The following is a 19,947-nucleotide window of genomic DNA, read 5'->3' as shown; positions in this document are numbered from 1 at the left end:
TTCAGGCTGCAGCGAAGGAGATTTGCCGGTGAATTGATTGGTGGCCACAGCCGAACGCTACTAGTGTTCAAATGGCTATTACTTTATCGAAATTTTATTTCAGCGTCCCTGAGACATCTTTCACCGGTCTTTTATATATCCGGGCAATGTAATTAGGCAAACTGCGTAATGTTTAGATCGGTCACTGGCCTCTACAAAATGCCGTCGGTCAATGTTCTCGTCGGTTTGATGGGAATCTGACGCTGGTTGGCGGAATGCATAATATCATTATCCACAAGTAAAAAAATTTCTATGCACCATTTTACCATTATAGAAGCTTGCCACCTATAAAACCAAAAAAAATTAACATTACATTTTTAAAAAATACTATTAATATTAAATTGGCGCAGCCAACGTGGAGCTCGAACAAAAAAAAATTATGTTAATTGGTGGTCGTTTGTTCTGTTTCTCATGAATCGACTGTATTTTTCGAGACAAGGAAAAACTGATGACTGCTACACGAAACATAAATGAAATAAACTGATGTAATGGACCGTTACGGTCGCAGGTTCGAATCCTGCCTCGGGCATGCATGTGTGTGATGTCCTTAGGTTAGTTAGGTTTAAGTAGTTCTAAGTTCTAGGGGACTGATGACCTCAGATGTTAAGTCCCATAGTGCTCAGAGCCATTTGAACCATTTGAACTTATGTAATGCAATTAAAGCGGACTCCGAGGAGCAACACGGAAAAAAGGTATGGTTATCAACTTGTTACTAGTGGCGTCTGCTTTCGTAGTCTGCAACGTACTCCTTTAATTCAGGGTCAGTTTTGGATTTTCTGCAGTTTGCGTAGTTTGTAATTGCAGTAGGCGTTGTTGCTAAGAGTTATACTAAGATGGTTACTTTTCCGCTGCGTGCAAGTGAAATGAAAACGAGTTATACTGGATGTTTTTAGTTTGAAGCAAGCATATTGTCATTTTAGTAATACAACAGTTATTTTCTTCTCAATTTACGCTAATTATCCAGTGTGTCGCCAAGAGATTTTAATTCAAAGAATATTTTCAATTTGTGTTATGACAAAGATAGGTAAGGCTGAAAACATGGTTTCCGCAAATGATTGTGCTTCTGAACATAACGTCGATGGTGGTAACAATAGTACCGAAACCGACGGTGGCGGAATCCGATGCTCAAAATGTGCAGGCAGAAGCTAATAGGCAGGCACAAGAATTTGAAAGTGCCGGGCAAATCCCTCCTCCCACCGTAGATCTCTTTTCTCTGTTATTCAATAAAATTGCTGAGATGATTAATGTTCGCGATAAGGAACTGGTAAAGACAATTAACGCAGGCTTTGAAGGGCTTGCTTCACGCATATATACTAAATTAAATGATTGCTATGAAGTGCTTGCTTCGCGGATAAATACTACTATTGCTTAAAGAGATGTAACGCTCATACCTTAAATAAATAATACCTTGACTGATCGTGACAAACAATTGGTTCCTCAAATTTCCACTCAGGTAAATGAGGAATTAGTAAAAAAAAAATAATCACTGGTTTATGAACAATAGGCAACGGCCTTGCCGCAGTGGATACACCGGTTCCAGTCAGATCACCGAAGTTAATCCCGTCAGATGACCGAAGCCAAGCGCTGTCGGGCATGGCCGGCACTTTGATGGGTGACCATCCTGGCTGCCATGCGCTGTTGCCATTTTTCGGGGTGCACTCAGCCTCGTGATGCAAATTGAGGAGCTACTCGACCGAATAGTAGCGGTTCCGGTCAAAGAAAACCATCATAACGACAGGGAGAGCGGTGTGCTGACCACACGCCCCTCCTATCCGCATCCTCATCTGAGGATGACACGGCGGTCGGATGGTCCCGATGGTCCACTTGTGGCCTGAAGACGCAATGCTCTAGGAACAATGGCATCCGAAATTACCAGCATAAAGGAGGCATATAAAAATTTACCAGAAGCTGTTTCCAAACTATCAAAAGATGTGGAAACAGTACAATCAGCACAGAAGATACGATGCGCTTATTAAGACGAGTCGACAGCCTGCCCGTAGGAACATAAGAAGAAGCGTTAAAAACAAGGCTAGATGAGCAGAGTGAAAAATTAAATACCGAATTCGCCAAATGGATTCAGCAGAAAGACAAAATGCTTGCTGATAAAATAAATTCAGAGTGGAAAGGCGCAGTACAGCGCGATGGGAGCGAAGCGATGGCCGAACTCGGCAAGGCAAAACAAACGCTCCGCTCTGAAATAGGCCACAGAAAGCATATGATACATGACGATCTTGCGCAGTGGCGAGACGAAGGGTTGGGTTGGGTTGTTGTGGGGGAGGAGACCAGACAGCGAGGTCATCGGTCTCATCGGATTAGGGAAGGACGGGGAAGGAAGTCGGCCATGCCCTTTTAAAGGAACCATCCCGGCATTTGCCTGGAGCTATTTAGGGAAATCACGGAAAACCTAGATCAGGTTGGCCCGACGCGGGATTGAACCGTCATCCCCCCGAATGCGAGTCCAGTATGCTAACCACTGCGCCACCTCGCTCGGTCGCGAGACGAAGTTTCGTGACAGGTAAGAGAAGTGCGGCGAGCGGTGGAAACAATACCACAGCCGTCATGACAAGCACCGACTATCGATACACAAATGCAGAACGTATACCACAAGTCCACAAAGCCCAGGGACATACTTTGAACAGCATCCACCTGTAAAACCCGCTGTACAACAATCGCGTAATGAGATGGGGGCAGGTTCAAGCTTAACAGAGATCTTTCAGGATGGAAGCCTGTTGAAACACAGACAATTTCAGGTCTTTATCCTAGACAAAAGACAAGTCCATCCCGTAGTTTTCATACGTTCATTCCGCAACGTATTACCCAGATTATGGAATGAGAGGCAGAGAATACAATTCGTTGCTGCACATATACAACGAGACGGTGCTTTATGGGCTGCTGAAGCCACAGAGAACTGTACACATTAGGAACAATTTGAAATGGGTTTTCTGGTCAAGTACTGGACAGTGGGCGTACACGAACGCCTTAGAAGACAGGTCTTCAGCCCAGAAATTTACAACCCAAAGCAGGGTGGACTTAGGAGGTATTTTGAAAAATGCATTAATTTAACGAGATACTGGGACAAGCCGGTCGCGCACAAAGATGTATTGCGAATCTTAAAGGCAAAATTGCCTGCGCACAAAAGAGAAAAGTTAATCACAGTCCCTGATGTTGACCTTATGGACCTAATACAGGAAGATGCAAAAAGCAGCACTGGCCACAATGGCTCGCGGTCCGCGAATAAGAACGGCCACGGCCACAATAACAGCCGTAACGGCGGGTCGCGAAGTAACGGCGGCACATCGCAACCTTGGCACATCACAAAGCGTACACGCACACCAGAACGGCAACAATGATGGGCCACCAAGCGGACAGGCATTCTTTCAAAGACAGACGAAATAGTAATCGGTACCACCCCGGTTATCAAAATAACCGAAGCTGGAACCGACGAAACAACAATAGGAATCCCACACTACATTAACTAGTAGTTGCAAAATAATCAAGAGCAAGGTACGCCTGAAAACCGAAATAGGAATAACTACAATCAGGACGTCCAGATAGTCGACGTTATTCAAGGGCCACCGGCGACGACATCCGGGGCGTTAAAGTAAACGCGACTGTATCGAGCTCCCTGATGCCAGTCGCGGGACGGAATAGTGGTAATAGTTCGAATGAACAGATAAACATGCTCCGATATAACGATGAGACTGAAGTCCGTCAAGAGTTATTTAATGAGACAGACAATAATATTGAAGGTGTCTCGGAGTACGTACAAGCCGCTGTTCAAAGAGTGTGGGAGGTATCCCCACAACATTGATTTTAGATATCGGTGCAACCGTAAGCGTAATAGAAGCTAATTTCTTTAAGAAAATAGCGCAGTCTGTAAAGATTCCGACTTTGCCACTTCAAAGTTGCGTGGTATCTGGTGTTACGTTGCAGGCACGGATAGGTATAGCATTCGGAGAACGGAGCGCATCAGTGCACATTTCTTGTCGTAAAAAAATGTAACCGTGTCATGTCTCGTAGGCATGGAATTCACGCGGGAACGGGACGTAATGATCGACCTCCGGCACCGCATGTTAAGTGCCATATAAGAGATTAGGAGGTGAGGAGTTTGTTTTGAATCTGATAAAGACAAAAGCGGAACGCAGCAGACTGTGCCAAGGAATTCAAGTTTAAATGATCAAGAATAGAATGATGTGGGTGCAAGACCATTCACAGTATACGAAGCTTGCGTCTGAACTAAAGAACAGTAGGCAAAACGAAGTAGATTCTCCGCTCATACGATGCAATTCCGATGAAGCGAGATCCTTATCGGATGAACAGAAAATGGAGTTATGTATGTTAGTCGAGGAATACTTCGAGGTATTTTCATTAAAGCCTGGCGTGATTAAGGATTATGTTTACCGGATGGAAGTACTACCGCATAAAACGTATTGCCAAGCAACCTATTCCCAAAATTGTTCAAATGGCTCTAACCACTATGGGACTTAACATCTGAGGTCATGAGTCCGCTAGAACTTAGAATTACGTAAACCTAACTAACCTAAGGACATCACATACACATCCATGCCCGAGGCAAGATTCGAACCTAGTACCGTAGCAGTCGCGCGGCTCTTGACTGAAGCACCTAGAACAGCTCGGCCACAGCGGCCGGCCCAATCTATTCCGCCTCTAAGCTAATGTCTTGCTTTTCAATTTCATGTGAGTTGATATGAATTCTATTTTGTATTAGAGAATTGCTATGCAAAGGTGTACTGTCACAATTTCATCAGCATGATCCATTACTTGTTAAATGATGTGAGACCATGAGTTATTTGAGTTTATGTGGAGCAGGAGTTTAGATTTTTTCCACATGCGATTTCGGAGGCGTGTGTTAAGTTCGTGATCGTCGTCTGTGTTGTTTGGATTTTGTTTGTGCTTTGCTCGTTGCCGATCCATATCTCGAACGGGATTATTTCATGGGTACATGGTAACAAGACGATAACCTATGTAATGGTACTCAATCTATGAAATAAAAAAAAGAGGAAAGTAAACAATTTTGTTGTACGAGGCCTGTTCAGAAAGTAAGCTCCGATTGATTGCCAAATTGAAACCACAGTGAACATCAGAATTGTTTTACTTGTAACAATTAGCTACACCTTTCAGCTACTTCTCTACGTAGTCGCCGTTCTGACTTAGACTTTTGTCATAGCGTTGTACCAACTTTTCAATAGCCTCATCATAGAAGGCAGCCGCCAGTGCTTTCCGCCAATTCTCCACGCTGGCCTACACCTTGTTGTCTGTGTCAAAATGTTGTCTTCAAAGACAGCGGTTCATGTGACCAGAGATGAAACTCAGGGGGAGACAATTGCGGACTGCATTGTGGGTAATCTCACATTTCCATTTGAAAACGATGCAGGAACATCTTCATTGCCCCTGCAGAATGCGGCTGAGAATTGTCTTGAAGAAGAAACAGCACGACAGTTATGTAATGTTAGCTGCATAGCTTCAGGCGAAATTTCTCACCAGGCCCTCGTACTTGGCGGCAGACACTATTTTCTAGACACCTTTACGCACTCACTGCGAGCTCAGAAATGAGAAGAGCGACGTGATGCTAACTGGGGTTATACTAGAAACACTACCCAACACATCTGTGCAAAGCTTTATCGAATTTTCATAGTCGTTTCCATTTCGCGACCGATCGGAGCTTACTTTCTGAACGCCCCTCGTATATATGTATTTGTTTTCATCACACTATACATAAATAATACAGGGTGTTGCAAAAGAATTCATCCCGTTTCGCAATGTTAAGTATATTTTTTCATTAATGTAACTGAAAACTGAATCCCTAGGGCTAAACTCCAGTAGAAATTCAAGTTGTTACAGTATGTCTCATGTAAACCACTACTATAAGGAGCCTAAAATAAAAATCTCCTGAAAAATTTAAGTCATTAATAGGCCTTCCTATATGCATCTGATTGCTTTCAATAATGTTCCACCCATGGAGGTGTAAGTTCCGCCGCTCCGGGAGCCTCTGACCAAACCAAAGAATACCAAATGACGAAACCAAGAATAAATAAACGTCTCAGCTTTACGCAGCAATTTGAAAGAACTGCACACTGCAAAAATTTATTGAAAGGTGTGTAATCTCACTTTCACATCGACTGCTGATAGCAAAACATATTTCTCAAATAAAACTACAGGCAGTGCTCCTCATAGCAATAACTTCCTAACAGTCTGTCGGAACGTGGAAGTAACCAGTGATGCGTGCTTCGTTTACTCCAAGCAAGTGCACGGAACGTTAGATTTAAGTCTTTACACTTCGACTGTTAGTTCAGTTAGTTTTCCATTTCCGAGTCTGAAAAATAAAGTATTTTTGTGCAAAGCTGTATCTGGGTTTAATTTGTTGCCCACATAATTGGTGACCCCCGGCAAAAAGCAGAAAAGCTCTCGAAACTTAATATTGTGCGGCAGTTTCGCCAAACATGGAAGAAACTAACACAATTCTGCAAGCAACTAGCGACGAGATACGACGACTAAAATAAGAGATTGTGATTTTGGAGCTTGCAACGCTGAAGAATGATAGCAAAACAGAATAGATGAATTTGCAAACTCCGGTAGCAGCAGCCACACCACGAGCATACTCACATGCCGAAGATTTTTCACGCACGAACGTGCCGTTATCAACAGCACAAAGGCTGCAGTTAAGAGTGCCTCCATTCACGCCTACGCAACCAGACGTATGGTTTGCGATAATAGGGAATATCTTCGAGCAACAACGCATAACCGCAGACCGCCAAAAATTCACTCTCGCAATTAGCATCCTCGATCAGAGGGCAACAGTGACAGTCTCTGGTTTGATCATACACCCACCGCTCCAGCAATCATACACCACACTTAAAACGGCGCTCATTGCTCGCTGCATGAAATTACCTGAACAGCGCCTTTCCCATGTGATGCACCAGGAGAAACACGGGGACAGAAGTCCATCGAAGTTTGGAGACATTTACGCACTATAGTCGACGCAAGCATGATATCCAATGAATTCTTACTGCAAGTCTGGAGACAGCAGCTTCTTCATCAAGTTCAAGTTACATTGACTGCGTACGAAGGACAGTCTCCCGACAAGCAACTGCAAATAGCTGAGACAGCTTTCGCAACTTTACAGTCGACGCTAGTAGCTTCCGTTGCAACGTCATCTGCCACCTCTGCAACGGAAGCCAATGATGACTCATGGGAACGGTCGGAAGAATCAAAGTTAAGCTGTGCAGCCACAGGTGTCAGACAAAAACCAGGCATCGCTGATTAGATAAGGAAACTTCAAGATGCTATGGAAAATATGGCTACTCGAGTACGTAACTTGGAGGTGCAGACGTCCAGCAGGTCCACCAGTAACAAGAAGAGGTCACATTCCAAACAGGATCAAGCTCACATCGACAGTTTTTGTTGGTATCACAGACGATTAGGGTCACAAGTTACGATATGCACAAAACCTTGTGGATACGCAAATGGCGAAGGCATCCCTCTCTAGGCGCCACGGGCTGCGGCACTCACCAGGTGACAACACGCACAGTCAAGGTAAGGCACTTGAAGGCTTCCCGTATGCTGTACCTTCATGCCACTCTGCGTTACCCTGGGAGTGTAAGCTAACATCGCACAGATTACAGTGGTTGATAGACTCTCAGGCCTCAACTTCCTGCTAGACACCAGCTCGAAAGTGAGTACCTTGCCGTCCCCGAGCTTTGTTAAGGACACACGGGAGCCTTTGAAGTTAATAGCAGTTAATAATTCAAGTATAAGAAGCTCACGAAGGATACTGCTTTATCTACCCGTTATATGTGGAATTTTATAGTGGCAGATATTTTACAGCCGACCTTAGGTGAACTTGTCTCATTTTGCACTCAGCGTGGACTTGGTAAGTAACTCTCTTACTACTGGATCAAATAGAGGCTCGATGAAAGATTTTCGGTGCACTGAGGCGGAGGCTGTTTTAGAAGGAGTCAGAAGCTCAGCTATGCGGTCTCCCCAACAAGAAGCCACGAAGACTCCAGTTGTTAAACATAATACAGCGCATTATATACGCACCACCCTAGGTCCTCCAGTATCAAGACGCGTCCGCAGACTATCCCCAGAGCGATTAGCGGAGACAAAAGCGATATTTGAGGAGATGCTCCAGGCTGGAGTAATTAGAAGGTCTGACAGTTCTTGGGCGTCCCGTCTCCACCTAGTACGTAGGAAAGACGGCATATGCCATCCTTGTGGCGACTACCGCCGATTGAACACGAGAGCACTCCGGGACAAGTACCCCATACCAAATATACGAGAGTTTACCTACACACTAGCAGGTGCGAAAGTATTATGGATTGTCGTAAGGCATACAGTCAGATTCCTGTGGCTCTGGCTGACGTGGCAAAGATGGCTGTCATCACACACTTTGGGCTATTCGAATTTCTGTTCATGCCATTTGGACTCAAAAATGCGGCCCAATACTGGCAAAGATTCATTGATGAAGTGCTCCAGGGATTACCTTTCTGTTATTCATATCTGGATGATATTTTGGTATTCTCGGAGGATATGCAATCACATGATACACATATTCAGGGGGCACGACAGAGGCTCGATAAATATGGAGTAGTATTAAATGAGCGCAAATACGTCATGGGTAACTTTTCTTGGCTGTATAGTCTGAGGCGACGGTATACCGCCATTACTGGAGAAGATCGACATTTTGCGCAACCTACCCAAACCTACAGACTACAAACAACTTAGGTGTTATCTCGATATGGCAAATTTTACCAGCTCATTTACTAGTTACCGCAGAAACAAATGCCCCGCTTAAGAATGCACTGGCTGGCAGGAATACCACAGGGAAGCGAAAGCTACAATGGACTCCAGAAATGACCAAAGCTTTTGGCGACTTACAAAGAAGCTAAGCGGAGGAAGTGTTACTCGTACAACCATACCTGCAACACCGTTGAGTATTGTTGTAGACGCTAGCCAGGTCACAATTTGTGCAGCCTTGCTACAACAGGTCGATAGACATTAGCCACCTCTTAGCTTCTTCTCAGAGAAGCTGCAACTCTGACAGACCAAATGGAGTGCATATGACAGAGAATTGTTGGCAATATATGAAAGCTTCAAACATTTCTGCCCGGATGTTGAAGCCAGGCCAGTAACAAATTATACTAATCATAAAGCTATAGTACTGTATCAGCTTTCAGCAACATCAGCGATAAGTGCCGCCAAGGCAATTCCTGCACATAGAGTTTGTCAGTCAATTGACCACTGATATAAGGCACATCAGAGGTGCGGAGAACCTGGTTCCAGATTACTTTTCTCGTGTTTGCGGTGTGACCAGCACAATAAGCTACAAAGAACTCGCGATATCGCAGGAAGCGGATCTGGAGCTAGAGAAGCTATTGACGGACCACACAGCATGTTTACACTTACAGCCGATGCTTATACCAGCAAGAAGACTTACGTTATAGTGCCTTATATCACGGCAGTAGCCGCGCCCATACAGAATGGCTCTGAGCACTATGGGACTTAACTTCTGAGGTCATCAGCCGCCTAGAACTTAGAACTACTTACACCTAACTAACCTAAGGTCATCACACATATCCATGCCCGAGGCAGACCGTAGCGGTCACGCGGTTCCAGACTGTAGCGCCTAGAACCGCTCGGCCACCCCGGCCGGCCGCGCCCATACATTCCACAACAATTTCGTAAGGCGGCATTTGACAGTGTTCATGGCCTGGCATACCCAGGTGCAAATACCACGATCAAGTTACTGACAGCACGTTTCCTCAGGCCATCAATTAAAAAGGACGCCAGGGAATGGGCTCGCGCATGTCTACAACGTCAGAGCTGCAAACGCGGAAATTGGGAATTTCACAGGACCGCCAGCAAAATTTTCCCAAGTCCATCTGGATTTAGTGGGTCCATCAAATACTTGTTAACAGTGGTAGGCAGATGCACGAGATGGGTGGAGGCCATTCCGACTACTGGCATTTCAGCAGAAACGGTTGCAAAGGCGTTTGTCTCTCGATGGCTAGCTCGCTTTGGGTGCCCCCTTCATATCACAACAGATCAAGGCCGCAAGTTAGAGTCTAGTCTGTTCAACGATCTAGCTAATTTATGTGAGTTCCAGCATCACCATACAACAAGCTACCATCCAGCAAGCAATGGTACGGTGGAGATGTGGCACAGAGCGTTGAAGGCAGCTGCCATGTGTATTCAGAGAAGATGGACAGAAGCATTATCATTGGTTCTCCTTAGATTACGGACCGCATAAAAAACGGGGGTCGTTGCCTCAGTGGCGGAATCGGTGTATGGGGAACCATTGAGAATCCCGGCAGAATACCTAACCGCCACCGCATCACCGATAGCAATAAACCTCTCATCACTGACACGCGAAATCCGTCAGCATGTGGAAACAATGAGAAGCCCTACGGTATCTAGACATGGTGAGCGACCAGTTTTCGTGCATAAGACGTTGGCAGACAGTACACATGTCATGCTCCGCACAGATTCAGTCAGAGCGCCACTACAACCTCCATATACTGGACCTTATCGAATAGTACGACGCAACACCCATACTATGGATTTCTCACAGAACGACAAAACTATTAGCGTGTCCATAGAAATGGTAAAACCAACATGGGTCTTGCCAGAACTTGAGTACGATGACACTCAACAGGATGAGAAGGCCCAAAGTTTGGAACTCACTACGCATGTTATGGCAGAAGAACCCATGGCAAGAGGACATGGAACCACAACGCAACAGCCCACACCAGCTCCCTCATCCTCGCAGCAACAAGTCGTCCGTACGAGAACGGGCAGACAAGTGAAGTTTAAAAATCTCATTTATCACGGGTGATTCACACTTTTTAAGGGCGGCCTCTGTGGGAACGTGGGAGTAACCAGTGTTGCGCTGGAGTCCGGAACCGCGCGACTACTATGGTCGCAGGTTCGAATCCTGCCTCGGGCATGTACGTGTGTGATGTCCTTAGGTTGGTTAGGTTTAAGTAGTTCTAAGTTCTAGGGGACTGATGACCTCAGATGTTGAGTCCCATAGTGCTCAGAGCCATTTGAACCAACCAGTGATGTGTGCTTCGTTTACTGAATGCAAGCTCAGCGAACGTTAGATTTAAGTCTTTGCTCTGTGACTGTTAGTTCAGTTATTTTTCGTTTCCGAGGCGGAAAAATAAAGTATTTTTGTGTAAAGCTGTAATTTGTTGCCTACAAGTCTTTAAAAAGAAATAGGGGGCAACGGAAGAAAAAGATACAACCCGTCGGCTTTGATCAATGACGTCATAGTTTACTCGTAGACATTAATGTCTTTATTTTCGAGCCATAGATAATAAATCGGTTATCTTCTGTGGCGAGACATCATCACTGTAAATGGATATAAATGAATGTGCTTTTAAAAAACAGGGCTAGAAATTGCGCACGATTTTTGGCGCTTGTGTTAATTTAAATCATTTTTAGTTCCAATTCATTCGGTACTTATTTTCATTCTTAGTGGGTCTGATATATTTCGGAAGAATTTTTTCATTCTGGACAACTTGTACTTTTCGATTTTCATTGTAGGCCTGCATTTATCGGCTCAACTGAAGAATGAGATACTGGTGCAAAACAGAAAGGAAAAGAAAAAAAGTGATGAAGTAACGTTAGTATGGAATGCATCAGCTGAAACGTATGGGTTGTATCCCAAACTTCAGTTGATCTGTAGTGGTTGACTGTAGTACGGAATACAAATTCAACGCATGTCGACTATTCCGCTTTCGCTAGCACTAGTATTCCATTCTTCAGCTGACCTATGTTGGTCAGCTGACGTACGGGATACAAATTTTACAGATGTTGCTTTTTTCGCCTACGCAACTATAAGTAGCCTGTTCTTCAACTGATACTAGTACCAGCGAAGGTGGTATGAGCGACATCCATGAAATTTGTATCCCATACTTCAGTTGGCCTTCAATACTAGTAGTATCGACTGAAAATTGTCATAGCAATACCAGCGTCGTTGAAAAAACCTACACCAATAAAATTAGTATCCCGTACTTCAGTTTACCTATATAGGTCAACCGAAGAATAGGATTCTAGTACTAGCGAAGGTGAAAAATAGAGATATACGTATGATTTGTATCCCATACTGCAGTTGACCTATGTAGGTCAAATGAAGAACGGGATACTATCTTCGTAGTTCAACTGTGTCACAGCATGCCAATGTTACGTATGTCACTTTTTTCGTCTTTTCTAGTACCAGTATCCTATTCTTCAGTTGATCTACATAAGTCATAGGTCAACGGAAATACGGGATACAAATTTTTTGTATGTCCGTCTTTTTGCCTTCGATAGTACATGCATCGACTGAAAAATATCGTAGTAATACTAGTCCTAGTGAAAGTGAAAAAAGCGACAGCTGTAAAATTTGTATTCGTACTGCAGTTGACGAACCCTGCTTCAAGTCTCTCATATTCATAGGAATGGATAAATCAGGTCAGCTGAAGAACAGAATAGCAGGACTCAAAGAAGCGATGTGCTTAACATTATTTTCCAAATATATGTATACCATCTACTTTCTCTGTTCTACACTCCTTTGTTTCTCACTACTCGTATTTGTTGTTAAATCTGTGCAATACATCATCTCTGGTAATTTCTGACGTCATTGGTCAAAGCCGACGGTTGGTACCCATCCTTCAGTACTCCCAGAAATCGTATAAATTCTAGTGGCTTTGAGCAATGACGTCCTACCAGAGGCATGGAGGTTACATACAGGCAATCGATGAAAGCAGCGGAAGATATTTGTAAACAAACTAATGTAGTATATGATAAAGTTACAGTCACGTCACACGATTATTTAATTAGCCACGAATTATATCGAAATGAACGGAAATAAATAATGTGTGTGTGTGTGTGTGTGTGTGTGTGTGTGTGTGTGTGTGTGTGTGTGTGTATGGGATAAATTACTGTCGTAACTTATGACAGTGTAAGAAACACATAGATAACGTTTAACTTCCACCACAGTGTAGCGCGTGGTGAAGTTATGCTATGAAATAGCGTTAGTTTATAATTACTGACTCTAGCGGGACTAACGCGGGAAATTAGAATTTTGGGAGAGGAGAAAGTGAAATGCAGCACAACAACGGGTAAATGAAATAAATAACACTTTATATGAAACAGTAACATGAAACGTAGGAAAAGCGAAGTAGAAATCCTAAAACAGTCAGTACACAAAAACTGAAAAATTCACAAAATTAACCAATTTTGGAATCAATAAATAGCCTGCCGGAGTGGCCGTGCGGTTCTAGGCGTTACAGTCTGGAACCGAGCGACGCTACGGTCGCAGGTTCGAATCCTGCCTCGGGTATGGATGTGTGTGATGTCCTTAGGTTAGTTAGGTTTAATTAGTTCTAAGTTCTAGGCGACTGAAGACCTCAGAAGTTAAGTCGCATAGTGCTCAGAGCCATTTGAACCATTTTTTTTCAATTAATAGAATACATATAGCTATGATATCAGTATTAATAACTTTTTTGATGTAGTTATTACAGCAGTTACTAGCGCGAAAGTCGTATTATACTGCAGTGTACACACTTTCCGGAAGACCCGTCTAAATAATGAACCATACAGTAGTTGGAATCCCTAACGAGAGCAGACGTATATAGGAGGTCAGTTCTAGTTACCGATTCCAACCATTCTATGGTTCATAATTTTGGACATGTTTGCAGTAAGTGTGTGAACCTTGTTTTCTTAAGATTTCTAGAGTTCTTATTAATATCTGAATTTCTGCGAAAAAGTGACAAATATTGTAGGTATCCATTCGAAGTTTTTTTCTTTTTTAAAGAAATGAAGAAAGTAACACCAAATGTAGAAATCCTATAACACTGCAGTGTATACAAGTGCTACAAAAACGGTTTTAATAACGAACCGCATAACGAATGGAATCGGTAACTAGAGTTAGCCTATATAGGTCGATTTTAATTACCGATTCAAATATTTGTTATTTTTTCGCAGTAGTTCAGAGAGTAATTACTAATGGTGAAACCCTGTCATATTTCTGATTACAAACCTGCTGGAAAAAATGATCTAAATAACGAACACGAAATGACTTGAATCGGTAACTAGCACTGACCTATATAGCTTAATGCTAGTTACCGATTCCACTTTTTGTTACTTTCCGTGAATTTTTGTTGCTTCTATAGTCGCTGATCTTTCGGGATTTCTGTGTCGGTTTCTCTACATTTCTTGCTACTGTTCTTATTATGTTTCATATATGTTATCATTTGTTTCATTTTCCGTTGTTGTGTTACATTTTAATATCTCTTTGTCCAAAATCCCCGAGATCCCGCGGTAGTCCTGTTAGATACAAAAATTATCATTATATATTAACTCTGTTTTATAATATCACGACTTCATCATGCGCTATACTGCAATAGATTTAAATGTTATCTGTGCCGCGCGGGATTAGCCGAGCGGTCTTGGGCGCTGCATGGACTCTGCGGCTGGTCCCGGCGGAGGTTCGAATCCTCCCTGGGGCATGGGTATGTGTGTTTGTCTTTAGGATAATTTAGGTTCAGTAGTGTGTAATCTTAGGGGCTGATGACCTTAGCAGTTAAGTCCCATACGAGTTCACACACATTTGAACATTTTTGAACAAATGTTATCTCTGCTTTTCTAATATAAATTACGATATTAATTTATTTCAGATATGTATATTCCTCTTTTTCTTTTATTTTCGTTACCCTCTATTCTTTTAGATGTAATCCTTTGCTAAGTAATTTATGTGACCTGTGACTGTAATTTTATCGTATGCTGTATTTGTTTTTTTTACGAATATGATAAGTTGCTTTCAAAGATTGCCTCTATATAGCGCCTTTGCCTTAGATATGTCGTCATTGCCTAAAGCCGACTCGGGGAATCGCACACTAGAATTGACCCAAGAAATCAATAACTGCAATAGCTCTGGCGAAAATAATATAAAGCAATGACTGACAGAGAGTGTGGTGATTATGTTGTTTCTCTGCGAGAAGAGCGGTTTAGGACTGTGTGCCATTTGAAACAACGTTCGGTACCTCCACGGCACACACATCAGTAGTCTGGGTACATCATTTCCCGGAGCTAGAAGCTGTTTGGAGGTTGGATTTTCTGTGCTGATCACATGAAACAATTTTTCCAAAAATTATTAATAAAATGATTTTTCCCGGTCGTTCGCGTCCTCCCATTACTCTGCAAGATACAAAATATGGTGAACGTTAACGTAAGAATGGCTTCTCATTTTTCAAAAAGACCTTTTGATTTTGAAAAGGTGAATCATTTATACCTATGCACATATAATTTTGGGGTTGATTTTAAACTAATGGTAATGACGACAGTTTTCATTTACCTTTCACAATTAAAGTTCAACACTGCCTCTACCGGACGTACGACAGATATGCCGCCGGTAGAGAAAGCTATCCGATATTTTTACCAGCAAGTCCGAAGTACGGCATTCACTCTTCTGTTGCTATGCGACTTCGCAGTTAACTCGAAGTGGTTAGAGGGGAGGAAGGAGCATAATCGGAACTGTATTCACACCGGCACAAAAATATCACCTACCGCGACATGAAGCAGCTTTGGAGCTCAGTGGTGTAATGCCAATTAAGGGTGGTCCATAATTGAGGTATCTCACTACAAATAAATGCTGTTACACACTGTGGCAATGGTGCAAATTCTTGTCGAAAAATGAAATTTTCGACGTAGTCTCGCAACTGTGGAAAAAAAGGCAGATTTCGAACATCTCCAGGGACGTGATTCCTGAGACCTCCTTTTCCACAAGAAACGCCGCGAAGCAAATTAAGCTTTGGATAGTGTCTTTCACACTTGGCGGTCAGATTTGGCTTCTGTTATCCTCGTGTTCTTACGTATCACGGTTCACTTTTTTTACTTAATGAGAACGTAACCACATTACTGAGTAGCAAACGTAAAATAAATAGTTACATCTACATCTCCATGACAGAAATGAATTCACAAATACCTACAAGTTTTCGTTTATTACCATCATCTTTGACTTCCATTAACTGAATCCTGCATGGCTTGAAACATAGAAGTCGCCGCCGAACACCCCAGACACGCTTGTGAGTCTGGCACGGAGAATAAACATACGTGGAATCCTTCAAGCACACTGTTGAATACGTCGGAGATGACCAGCGGGTTTTCCCATACATAAACAGCCAGTGTCTTGAAACTGATGGTGACATCATTGAATACTTTGGGCTGCAGGAGGTGTAGTACCGTGCTCATGTCCGTTATTGAATCTTACCTGTTGTCTTTAGCTGCTTTCCTTTATCGTCGTCTCTACCTGAGGGAAACTGTTAATGAACGAGCGAGACAGAGAGCGACCTATTTGCACATTTGAAATCAGTGCAAATGATCTGGAAAGATACATCGAGGTGAATGAGTAGCTTTTAGTTTCGATGCGTGTGTTAAAACCCACCCAGAGATTCGACCTTCATGAAGTAAGAGGTACAGTCTTAGGAAGTATGTTCAATCTGTTTGAGAAACCTTGTATTTTAATACCACGCATGCGTAGGGCTCACTATTGCTTCGTCACACCTCACAGTCCTATAATTTCTTTAGACTGCAAACAAACGCTAAATCATCTTATCATTAGAGCCTTAGAGCCTTATAGCTCTGACCATTCTCCAAGAGTGAAAAAAGTTGAGGTAGGAAATCTGTCTCTCTCTGCACCGTTTGGGTCACGTGCGTAATTGTCTGGTATCGACTGTGATCGTATCACTTATGGATAGGCTAATTAAAATCCATGACTGGCTTTGCAGTTCGTTGGTGTCGTTTGTGTCTAAGGGGCAGCTATACTTTATAACATCGCTGAATTACTGTTATGGTATTTCCAGTCAGCTGATTAAGCTGCAAGCAGAATTTCTTTGTCGAAAATGGTCGACCTCGAAACAGTGTGGCTACATGAAACTTCCTGGCAGATTAAAACTGTGTGCCCGACCGAGACTCGAACTCGGGACCTTTGCCTTTCGCGGGCAAGTGCTCTACCATCTGAGCTACCGAAGCACGACTCACGCCCGGTACCCACAGATTTACTTCTGCCAGTATCTCGCCTCCTACCGCCTGAGTACCGGGATCGCGGTCTTGAACTACCCCAGATAAGCTCTTTGACATGTATGGTGGCGACCTGGAGAGACTACCGTTCTTGCAATATTTTGACAGGAGTTTCTGCGTGACTGCTAGCGTCATGATGTGGAGAGATATCGAGTATGCCTTCAGGTCACAGCTGGTGCTAATTAAGGGAACTCTGACGGCACTGTGTCACGTCCAACACACCGTGCAGTCTCATGTAGTACCTCTCGAAGGACAGTATTGTGATGTAATTTTTATTGGGACATACCTGTCCACACGTGATACTGAGGAAATCTCAGACTGGGAATATGTTGGTTGTGTGGATCAGGAGAATGTTTTGTATTTCATTTGTGATCTTTGTAAAACAGTGAGATAAATATTTGCGCACGGAGCTGAAATAGTAACAATAATCTTTATTCTTATCTATTTCATTACTATTCAGTAAGTATGAGGGCAGTGTACCATTATCAAGTGATGTTATCATAGAAAAGACAACAGCCGATACTGCAAGATACTTTCGACTAGCCTTGTAATTATCATTTCATTCTAAGAGAGCTGCATGGTCACCGGTGGTATCTGTTCTTTCGGACATGTGCGAAAGAACTGATACCATCTCCATGTAGTTAAGGCTAACCAGCCATTGACCTTCTTCTTCTGTGCTGGATGCACACGAATTGTCCGAACTCTTACGGGGCTCGGTGAGATTATCTGCCGCGAGTAATGTGATGCGCAGGGGTACTACGAATGTAGTGTGTGGACATTAAATAGGGAATGTGGGTCTCACGAGGAGCGTGCAAGGAATAAATCTCTACAGTCGCACTATCCTCTGTGCTCTCAGTGGCTCGGATGGACAGCCGGCACGGTAGCTCAGTGTGTTCAGTCAGAGGGTTAGCTGCCCTCTGTAATAAAAAAAACTGAGTTAATGTATCACCGATGAACTTGAAGAAGTGTCATAGGACGTCCGCCCAAAACAAATACAACGTGTATCAATGCCTGTCGACAGCTTAGTGTCTTGATTTAATTATCATTTCACTTTGTCCAACGTTTTACAAGTTTTTTGATTACATTGGGAAAACAGTTTTGTGGTTGCACCTGTAACCAAGTTCGAACCGTATCAGTAACTTCTGCATCGGCATCGGTTGCAAATCTTCTGCCCCTGAAAGCTTCCTTCAGTGGTCGAAACATAGAGAAATCGCTTGTAGCCAAGTCTGGACTATATACCGGGTGTTCCAGCAATTCGGATCCCAACTGCTTTATTGTTTCGGCCATCCGTTTGGCAGAATGTCGCCGGGCTTTATCTTGCTGCATGATGACTTCTTTTCGCTGTTTTCGCGACTTTTGGATATATAGCAAGTTTCTGTTCAGTTCGCAACATATCACACTGTTGACAGTTTCGCCTCTTGAAGTGAAATGAACGGCTACAACACCTTCCATGACCCAGAATATTTTAGCATAATCTTATTGGATGATGGTTGACGTTTCAATTTCTTAACTTCCAGTGATGATGGGTGTTTGCAAACTATGCTCGCAGCCTTGCTTTTCGGTTCGTGATGATGCACCCACGTTTCGTCTATAATAGCAATTTTCTGTTAAAAGCCATCTCCATCGCGATGATAACGGCCCAAATGTTTACGAGAGATGTCCTTCCTTTGCACCTTAGCTGCGCTGACAACTCTTTCGGTATCCACCTTGCACACACTTTCAGAAAATTTAGCCTGTCGTGTAAGGGGGAATACACTGAACTATGACAGATACGTGAAGTATTGCCGATTTCACCCACTATGATTCGTCTATTTCCATCATCACACCCTCAGCGACTTCCAAATTGTCCACAGTTGTTGACTTCGATGGCCTGCCCGATCCTCCCCCGTCACATAGAGAAGTTCTTTCCTATCTGAAGCGGTTTATCAGTTTGTAGATCTTGCTTCGCGACAAACAGTACTCACCATACTGCGCTTGCATTCAACGAATAATTTCCGCAGGTTTAAAGCCTCCCGCAAACAAAACGTGAATCACTGTCCTCTCATTTCCTCCTTGCTGCAGGTCAACAATGGAGCTGAGATGCTTCACTTTCTGCTACAATACAATGACTAAGGCGGGAATAAGTGACACGTTGGGTAGAATTGTTGCAGACGATAATATTTCAGCCCTGGATACTAGCAGTGTTACCAAGCCCTAAGGCGAAAAAATGCAAATGTCCCTTTACTTTCTGACCTCCCCTCGTAATATGCCAGTTGTCAAAGTCGCTTGTGTCAGTGTATTTCCCCTATCTGTGTTGCTACAGTGACGACTCATCCATCTCTTTTCTTGTCGCATCACAAGCCCGCAGTTCCGCCAGGAAGTATTCAGCTCATGATGAGCGATAGCCGTAATGTTTTGGCCCCTTTGTATAGCTTCTTTCATGTTATTTCGCTCTGAAGGTAGCAGATTCCTTCCATTCGTCTACCACAAGGCCCAAATTTTGATAGACAAGACGAGCCTATGTCGAAAAAGAAAGCTATTGTGATCCAAAAATCAGTTTTCCTCAGCCTGACGGAAACTCATTCTGTTAACTAAGCGGCACAGAGAAATTCTAGATAAAGATCCTCTGCAAGACAGTACGCATGATCGTGAGTGGACAGCATAAATAACGCGGAACGGAAGAACAGTGCAATGAAAATGAAAGATCTATCGAATCACTTAGAGAAAGAGGACTAAAGTTTTCCTGAGGTTCGGTTCAGTAGGGAGAGAAATTGTATTGAACAGGATGAATTAAACTGAGGAGATATCACAGATCGTATGAAGTGAGTCAGTGGTCGATGGGTT

At 43.2% G+C, this 19,947-nt stretch overlaps 1 protein-coding gene across 1 annotated transcript in view; it reads right to left on the bottom strand.

The window, feature by feature from the left end:
* The window catches only part of LOC126251972 (glutamate receptor ionotropic, kainate 2), a 403,333-nt gene that overhangs the window by 321,774 nt on the left and 61,612 nt on the right, over positions 1–19,947 (bottom strand). The gene's annotated exons all lie outside the window — the stretch shown is intronic.

Source organism: Schistocerca nitens, chromosome 1, assembly GCF_023898315.1.
Source record: "Schistocerca nitens isolate TAMUIC-IGC-003100 chromosome 1, iqSchNite1.1, whole genome shotgun sequence".
Classification (NCBI taxonomy): Eukaryota; Metazoa; Arthropoda; class Insecta; order Orthoptera; family Acrididae; genus Schistocerca; species Schistocerca nitens.
The sequence above is the reverse complement of the archived record's forward strand: the minus strand, read 5'-3'. Positions and strand labels throughout refer to the sequence as shown.